Raw genomic sequence first — 9,378 nt, 5'->3', positions numbered from 1 at the left:
CTTCGTTTCTGTTGGTAATTTATTTTGAAGATTTCTCATCAATTTTTATATTCGCTTCTCTTCTAAGTCCCCAGAAGAATGCTACTATTTATACTTGTGACTTATAATCAAGTAGTGGGAGCCTGTTGAATTGAAGGCCAATGACGCCTTCCTAGATTAGAATTGAGAAGCTGATTATGGCTCGTCAAGATGAGGAAGTTTGTGGTGTTCAATGTTATTGAAGGCACTTGTGTTTACCATACCCCAACAGAATACAAAAAGGTGTGATTGTTGGACAAGGGAGTTGCTTGAATGGTAAACACTTTTCACTTTCAACGTGAGTTCGAGTCATTAAGAGAGTAAAAAGATAGGAGCTCATGGGAGCGGGTAAGTTATTAAAAAGAACGGGTGTGATTGTGGGGCTTCATAAAAAAATTGGACACCCTCACTTTCAACTTTAAGGTTGTGAGTTTGAGTCGTTAAGGGAGTGAAAAGATTGGGAGTTCCTAGAGGGGTAATTTTTTTAAAAAGTGTGATTGTTTTCGCTTCGTAAAATAAAAGTTTTAAACAGAACAAGTACAAGTAAATAAAAAAGCAAATAAATAAATGTGAGTGCTAGTCAAAGATATTCTACATTTGATTCTTCACCGTACATAAATCACTTTTTTCTTTAAAAAATAATATAAAAGGTTTGGGATGTAATATTGTGAGGCGTTTTATGTTTTACTTTAAAAATTTGATAGTTTTCTCTTATAGGCTTGAAGTTTTGAACTTGTAGAAGAGCCCGAAGTTGTACTTTTGGAGTAATGGTTTTTTTTTTCCTTTTGGTTTAAAATTGACTTTTAAGTGTTTTGAACTCAATATAACTTATAAGCACTTTTGTGGCTATTTGGGTAAAATTAAAAGAAGTAATTTTAAGCACTTATTTTTAAATAAAAAATAAAAAAAGTCGAAATTTATTACCTATGATTTTTAATTTATAAGATAAAATTTATTAGTCCATCGATTATCTTAAAAGGCTATCACCCAAGCAAAACAAATGAGCCTCCTAGTCAATTATGCCTCATTTATTTTCGTTACGATTCAGACGTCTGAATCTGAAACGTGCATTAAGATTTGGATGTCCAAATCTGAATATACATTTGAATATTAAGATGTGGTCTCTAGAACTGAACACTGAATGATTAAGACTGTTTTGAACGTGTATATAAAATTAAATATTTTATTAATAAATTATTATAAAATTTTCATTTCAACAAAAAATATTACTTTTTGATAAAAAAAAATATTTTAAACGTTTACATTTGATTAAAAAAATTAAATTATACGATATGCAAATAAAATTTATTGTAACATAAATAATTTTAAGATTTTAACATATACATCTTCTCATAAAAAAAATTATGCAACTAATTAAATCTTGTTCCGATTCAATTGGTTAGATATAAGATAATTTAATAATTGACTAAGAATTAGTAGGATTAAATTTTAACGTTCAAACATTATAGAACGTGTCAAATAATGAAAATATACAATTATCAAGTATTTCCTTTTCTTTGCATTAGTTGAAGTACAAGTTCTTCACACATATTGCTCATTATCTGTGAACTTGCAGCTATCCAACTAGGTTCATTTGTTTCTTCAAAATAGAAATTTTAGGTGCAATAGAAAAAAATGTTGTAACCGGAGTGTGTGAATCCTCATAGATATCAGGTGCCCATATATATAGAGTCAAAAAATATATGGAGTCCAAAGGGTATGTGATTTTCTTCGGGGTTCGAGAGATGGAATAGATAAGGCCCCACAAGTTAAAAATTTGTCGCTGAGAATTCACACAAAAGGGAACGAGAAATTCTCAACAAAAGAATGCTCTATGAAATGAATGTGAAAGTAATTTTCCATGTGACGACTTTTCATGTAACTCCACTCTCGACTTGGATTATACATCCAAAAAGGTCCACTCTCGGTCATTTCATACGTTGCTTAGAAAGACGTGGTTATCTGAAGTGAATTCGCTCTTTTGTAGTAGATGTTGAACCTACTGTGTCTTATTGACTAAGAAAGGGGGAGACACAACAACTATATGGACCCCTTTCTTTCAGTTGTTTCTAACGCTTTCCCAGGCCAAGTCAATTTTTTTTATTATTATTTACAGATACAAATATTCTTTATCATTCTAATCTTGATATAATTCCAAAATGTCTATTCTTTGACTCTCCTATAGTTTATAATATATTCTTTCCATCTTGAATAGATATTCTAACAACAAACTACCTAGCTTATCCAGATGGCAACTCCATATCGTGAAGTGCAATACTTCTTTGTGTTCCTCTTCTTCCTCGTTAAATATTAATTGAGGTGACTCGTATTGCTTAAAAAGATCATCATTTATACGCATCTTCCTAATAAAATTATGAACTACAAAACATGCAACAATATCTATCTGAACATCAACTGGAAAAATAGAGGCATCTTGTCCAATATAGAAAATCTTGTTTTCAGAACTCCATAAGCACGTTCTATAACATTTCTGGGTTGTGCATCACCATGCTCAAATTTTTTCCTTATTAATAGTCCGCCTATGATGATAATCTCCTAACCAATATCGAACGTTACAATATGGTGCTAGAAATCCTTGAGTATTTTGATATGCCACATCACATAGATAATACTTAACTGTCATTAAAATAATGTTCAAATTATCACATTACAAAGTTAAATATTATTTCCTTATAGTTTAAGTTGTATCACAATTACTAAAAGGGGAAATGAAAAGCCATTATGTGGATTGGATTCAATTTCCATTAGAATTCTAGCATAATGTTACCCTTCCCATTCAACATAAACATAAGTGAAGTGCATACCATATTAAAATCACACTTGCTAAGTGTTTCTAAAGGATAAATCGACGAATGATGTGAACTCCTAGAGTTTTAAGTGCAATTATGAACATAAATGAGCGTTCCTAAAGAGTAAATTAACGAATTGCCCTTGAACGATCCACTCAAACTCCATAACTATACATAAATTTAGAGAAAAAAGGGAAAATTTATTGATTGCTGACAGATTCCGTTAATAAAAGGAAAATAGAATTAGATGGAAAGTTAGTTACAATTATTTTAGTAATCACGTGCATAACATGTGCCTAACTAATTGGTCAACTCATCATATGCTTTTAATTAGTCAACTAATCAATCAACTAATTCTACATTACAAAATAAGCAACAAGGAAATTAAGCACATATCAAAACTCCACCCTTAAAATAATTCTTGTCATCAGGTCAATAAGCGTCATTTCTTTAATAATATTGTAAGTGACGTATTCCCGTTCGAAAAAGAATGTAGTGAAACAGATTCGGGACCGTATCAAAGCAATGATATCTGGAAGGATTGAATTAGGAAAACTCCTAAGTAAACTTTAAGAAATTCATTCAAAAACTGATTTTTAGGTTCATTATTCAACTATTGGACCAAAACCTAGGTTGTAGACTTTTCTTTCTTCTTATAAAGTCTCTTGTCAAGAATAAACTCTGGAAGCAAAATGACATGTCTTGAATTCGTCTGAACACAAGGAAGAACCACAAAAGCAACATTGGAGTTGGAACCAATCTTCTTTTTGAATTGAGATATGTGAAATATGAGATGAATCTTAGAATATAAGCCACCGATCCATGATCTGAAAGAGACCAAAACATTTTGCAGATAAATTCTGAAATGAGTGATCCTTTATAGAGAGTTGCCTATTAGACTACAATTTTTACGAAAACCCAATCACCCACTTGTTAGCTTCTCTCAGTTCTATGCTTGTCAGCTTGAACTTTCATCCTGTTCTGAACTTTACTTATCTGAAACTTCAAACATTTGATGGTAGCTTCCCTAGCATGCATACTTTTGTCCACTACATCCGATTGAGAATCAAATGGTAATTTTCTAAAAATATCTTATCTACCTTCAAATTCTTTCTAATCACTCTTAAATTTTTACTAAATTGTTCCATAGATGAAATATAAAATATAATAAATATAACATATGAACAGATACAACAAAATATAACTAAACAAAGACAATATTCAAGATGATAAAAAGATCAAAAATGAAGAAAAAAACTTCATATTTTTTAGACTACAGAAGCAAAAAATAATCTAATTATAGTATGTTATGATATCTCTTATCTTTCTCCGACTCTAATTCACATGTATCTGGAGATTAAAATACAACAACACCAATAATAATATATCTTGTGTAATCTCAAAAGAGGGTTTGATCATATCAACGAGTTTGATGATCAAAGCGTCTCAACAAAATTAGTTGTGTAAAATAAAATTTTAATATAAGAATATACATAGTTCAACAATAAGTATATAACTTGAAAAAAGTTCTTTTAAGTTAAAAAATATTAGTCATTTGTTGCAATATAATACCTTGATTTTGGTTCTCAAAAATATTAATAGTATATTAACTTTAAATAGTTTAATTTAAATTTTAAAATACCAGACAAAGTCCTATAGTTATTTTACTAATAACTTAAAAATTGGAAAGACAAGTTACTACAATACTGATGTCAAAACCATAAACAAAGAAATAATGAATATTTTTAAATATTAATTGTATCCTAAAACAAAATTTTAATTAGAGATCTTAAGTATATAAGTGATTTCAAAGAGTCTCAATAAAATTAGTGGTCTAACATAAATTTCTAATAAAAGATCTGACGAGAGGGAGTTGCTCGGATGGAAAGCATCCCTCACTTTCAATCCGAAGGTTGCAAGTTCGAGTCACAAGGGAGCAAAAGGGGTGGGAGCTTCTAGGGAGGGTAAAAAAAAAATTTAAAAAATAAATAATAAAAGACCTCAAATATATATATAGTTCAATAAAAATAATATAGTTAGTACAATATTACATAGGGTTTTATCATACAAAGTCTCAATAAAATTAGTGGCCTAAAACAAAATTTTAATAAAACACCCCAAGTATATCCGCAGTTCAACAATGATAATATATCTTTGTAATCTCACAAGAAGGTTTGATGATCAAAGTGTCTCACAAAATTAATGGACTAAGATAAAATTCAACATTCTAGTAACAGACCTCAAATATGTGTACATAATTATTATTATTTTTTTCACTCAAAAACATTATAAACATCAATACACCAAATTTTTTACTTCAACAAGAATTCTTGACAAACATCTATACATCCCAAAAGAATTGTTAACATAAAAAAGTACTTGTAAAGATTATGAAACTTATCCATTCAAGAGGATAAAACTTGGTGTTTGATTGAGAAAAGAGAGGAAATTGTAGTAGTGAGAGCAATGTCGTGCAAAAAGCCAGAGAGAACATAAGTAATTATTTTATAGCATATTAAATAAGTCTGAATGTTGTTAAGACTCTCCTAAGAATCCTAATTCATTTAGGTCTTTTTGATCCATTAAGAGGCTTTTAAAAAAAAGAAATAAATGAATATAATGAGTTGAATTTGAATGATTCAGATTTAGATATAAAAATAAAACACACTTAGTGGACTAAATCTAAATGATTAAGATTGAGATCTCCATTAAGTCCATATACATGAGGTTTTAATTAAAATGTGGAAGAGTTGTGGCTCTCATCTGGATGTACTATTCTATTTTGTAATTTGTGTTTTTCTAACAATATGAGATTTAAAGAATCCAAGTTAGATGAGATTAAGAGCCCGTTTGAATTGACTTAAAAAAGTAATTTTTAATTAAGTCAAAAAAGTCAAACTGAAATGACTTTTAAGTCAAAAAATAAAAAGTAGGGGGAGACCTACTTTTGGTTTTTGACTTATTTTAAGTCATGTTTTATCTTGCCAAACAGTTCGTAACTTATTTTAAGTCATTTTTGACTTATTTTAAGTTATTTTTTATATTTGCCAAACACTTTCAGAAGTAAAAAACTGACTTAAAAATAGGTTTGACCAACTTTTAAGCCAATTCAAACGGGCTCTAAGAGTACATTTGGATTGACTTATTTTAGGTCCTTTTAAGTTAAAATAGCTTTTAAACAATTTTATAGTGTTTGAATAAAATAAAAAAAGTACTTTGTTTGGTAACCCATAAAAAAAGTACTTATAAGCACTTGTTTTTAAGTCAAAATAACTAAAATAATTCTAAATAATGACTTTTGACTTTTAAGTCACAAGTCAAAGTTCAATTCAAACATGCTCTTAAGTATTGTCAAGCTAATTCCTGTTCATCTCATCTAGTGCATTCTTTGGGGAGTGTGAAGAATATGGTACTCCGCCCGTTATAAAATAAGAGTTGTTTCACCAACAAAAAAATTATTACAAAATAAGTGTTACTTTAAGAAATTCTAAATTAAGAAATAATAATGATTTTCCACTATACCTTTATACTCCCTCTAGTAAGTGAGTTATTGGGATTTGACACAAAATATTTACGAATAAAAATTCAAAGATACTTTTCACTATACCCGTTTGATTATTCCAAAATTATTTTCACAGGAAATGTAAGATAGTTAAAAACCTCATTAAAAGGAAGGGTAAATATATATATAAAAGTCCTAACTATTTTTTTGAGCTTTGAAAAATTCACTTATTTTGAATTATGAAAAAAATTTATATAATTAACTTAATATGGACTAGAAGGAGTATTAAAGAACTATTTCTTTTTAATAGTGCTCAATTCTCAAAAAAATATCTAATAAATAAGAGTTAGACCTAACTCACACCCCAAAAGCTAGTTCAAAGGGATGAGGATTGCCCAAACCTTATAAGGAGTCCACCCATCTCATTAACCATCGATGTGGGACTTTTGTCATTCTTTAACAAGAGTAAACTTTATTTTGTATTTATTATTTTTCTGGATGAGCGTAAAATGAGCTAAAGCGATATTTTATTTTGAGACTGAAAAAGTATTTAAGCTATGATAAGTGGGTAATTTACATACTTATCTGGTCCTTAAGCTTTCATTATCAATTAAGAAAAGGTGACAATTATGGCCTTGTAGCAAAAAAAGATAAGAGATTTATGATTTAAAGGTGTTTGGAGTAAAAAACGGAGCTAAAAGAAGCTGGAATTAAGCAAACAGTTCGTTGCCAGAAATTGGTTAGTAAACTATAACTTACGCTTGTGAATTCATTGGTGATTGTGAGTATTCTAGTTAATCCTTGATTAGCGTTTTTGAATATTGAAACTCTGCATTCTTTAATTTATAATTTAATTGTTGCACTTTTCATAGGTAGAGTTGTGGAATCCTAAACAAGGAGTAACATTGAGATAGTTGTGTAGATAGATACTCTAGACTATAATTCTTAAGGTACTGCTAGTTCTTTCATTTTGTATGAAGGTCTGCATTAGAATAGCATGTATTCATTAATTATTTGCTTGGAAAAAAGTACTTGAGAATAGGAAAAGAACTTGGAATGTGTTTCATTCAATGAATTTGAGGTCTAACGGTGATAATCTACTTGTGACTAAGTTAATAGTCATTAATGCATCACCTAAGTGCTGTGTTGTGAATACTTGGGATAATATCTCCTACATGGATCGGAAGGACTCTAATTGTACATAAGAAAAGTTAGTTATTGTACCTCAAGATAGTTATTACTTGATTAGAGTTTTATAAAAGCAATTAGATTACTGTTACGATCCGGAACAGAAATCCACAACCTTAGTTTAGAAATAATGATCATTCGTTCAACATTCACATTTCCAGTAATCACGTAAGGTATCAAGGATGAAGTGATTACATGACTGCGATAATTATCGCTTAGCTGACTACTGCATTTTTCGAAAGTTTTTCCCTTTATCTAAAAAAATAGTTGAGGGATGAATTCCAATATTTCATACAGGAAATAGAAGAATACCTTCATGAAGCATGGCCGAGGTTTAAGAAAAAAATTGCTATAATATTTGAATCACAGAATACCAAATGAGTTGTTGGAATATTTATACAAATCTCTTGATGCTCTAAATAAACTTATCACCAACTTTATTCTTTGGACCACATCAATCAACAGCTCTATAAAAGGCACATTTAAAAAACTTGTTGGGTCCATTGAAGTGTTGAATATGGCATGTATAACATAAAACATGTGTTTGTTGTTGATTATGTATTAAACCCTCTCAATTTTTGCCATTTGTTAAAATTACAAAACACCTTTGGACCATCAAACCATTTTATTTATGAAATGCTCATTGGGCTATGTTCATCATATGTATAGAAATTGATCATATAAGACTGGGAGATCTCTGTACTAGGCTTTATTTGTCGGTAGAATCTTTTTACTCATTATTTTGTCAACTAAACCCTTATACATATTAGAACACAATATTTTTAAATTCTTCTGACCATTGACCAAACTTATTTGACACTAATGTGTTGAGTTGGAAAAATACATATTTACACGTGTTTGAAAGAGAGTTAAAACAATAATATTTTACATCTAAAAAACCAATTTAACAAAATTACAAAAAAAAAAAACATCTTCTTTAACTCTCCCCCCCCCCCCCCGCACCACCTCCACGCACCAACAACTCTCTCTCCTTTGCCCCTCACCTACCCCCCCCCCCCCCCCCCCCCCTCCCCAACTTTCTTCTTTCTCTGACCCACTTTTTTCTTCATCGAATTTACCTATCACATCCACTCTCCTCTTCCTCTTCCTCTTCCTCCTCCTCTTCTTCTTTCTCATTAACAGGGGCGGCTCTAATAAATCGGAGGCCTAAAGCCAAATTTGAATGGAGGCCTTAAATTTAAATATATATTTTTATGAAGTTTATTATAGTCAATTATTTAATCTTTCTTGAGACATAGTATTCGTAATTTGTCGAACTTCTATTACTTCTTTGCTCTTTTATGAATTTTTTTTTATTTTCTACAAGTAATACTCGATATTTTAAAAAAAAATTTACTTATAACCTATTATTTTATTTATTTTGGGGCCTAAGGCAATTGCTTTTTTTTCAAAGCTGTAGAGCCGCCCCTGCTCATTAATTTTCTAAACAAACCAGTCACCCCAACTTTCTAAAGTTTTCAGTTTTTAGGTTTTATAAATATTGAGATCATTATTTTGTTAGTTGGTTTCAAAGAGGAGATGTTGATAATGTGAATGGTGAGTATTGAAAAAATTTACAAGTCCATTAATGAGTTTGAAAAAGCTTGAAGAATAACAAATAGGTCATGTGAATTTGTAAAATTAATTAAAAATTGTGATTGAGGTTCATTGGTTTTGTGTTGGTGAATTTGTAGTTGATTTTAGGGATAATTGTACAGAATGATAAATTTATAATCTAAAATAAATGGAGTAACTACTGTTTAATTTAATTGCGCCCCGTAGCAAACGTTTGTCAGTCACCTCTCTCCCTCCAAATTCTCGCTCGCCACTCTCCCTTTCTCGCTCGCTCCCTCTGTGTTC

This window comes from Solanum verrucosum, unplaced genomic scaffold (genome assembly GCF_900185275.1).
Source record: "Solanum verrucosum unplaced genomic scaffold, falcon-dt-bn FXZP01000268.1, whole genome shotgun sequence".
NCBI lineage: Eukaryota > Viridiplantae > Streptophyta > Magnoliopsida > Solanales > Solanaceae > Solanum > Solanum verrucosum.
This window is presented reverse-complemented; position numbering follows the sequence as displayed.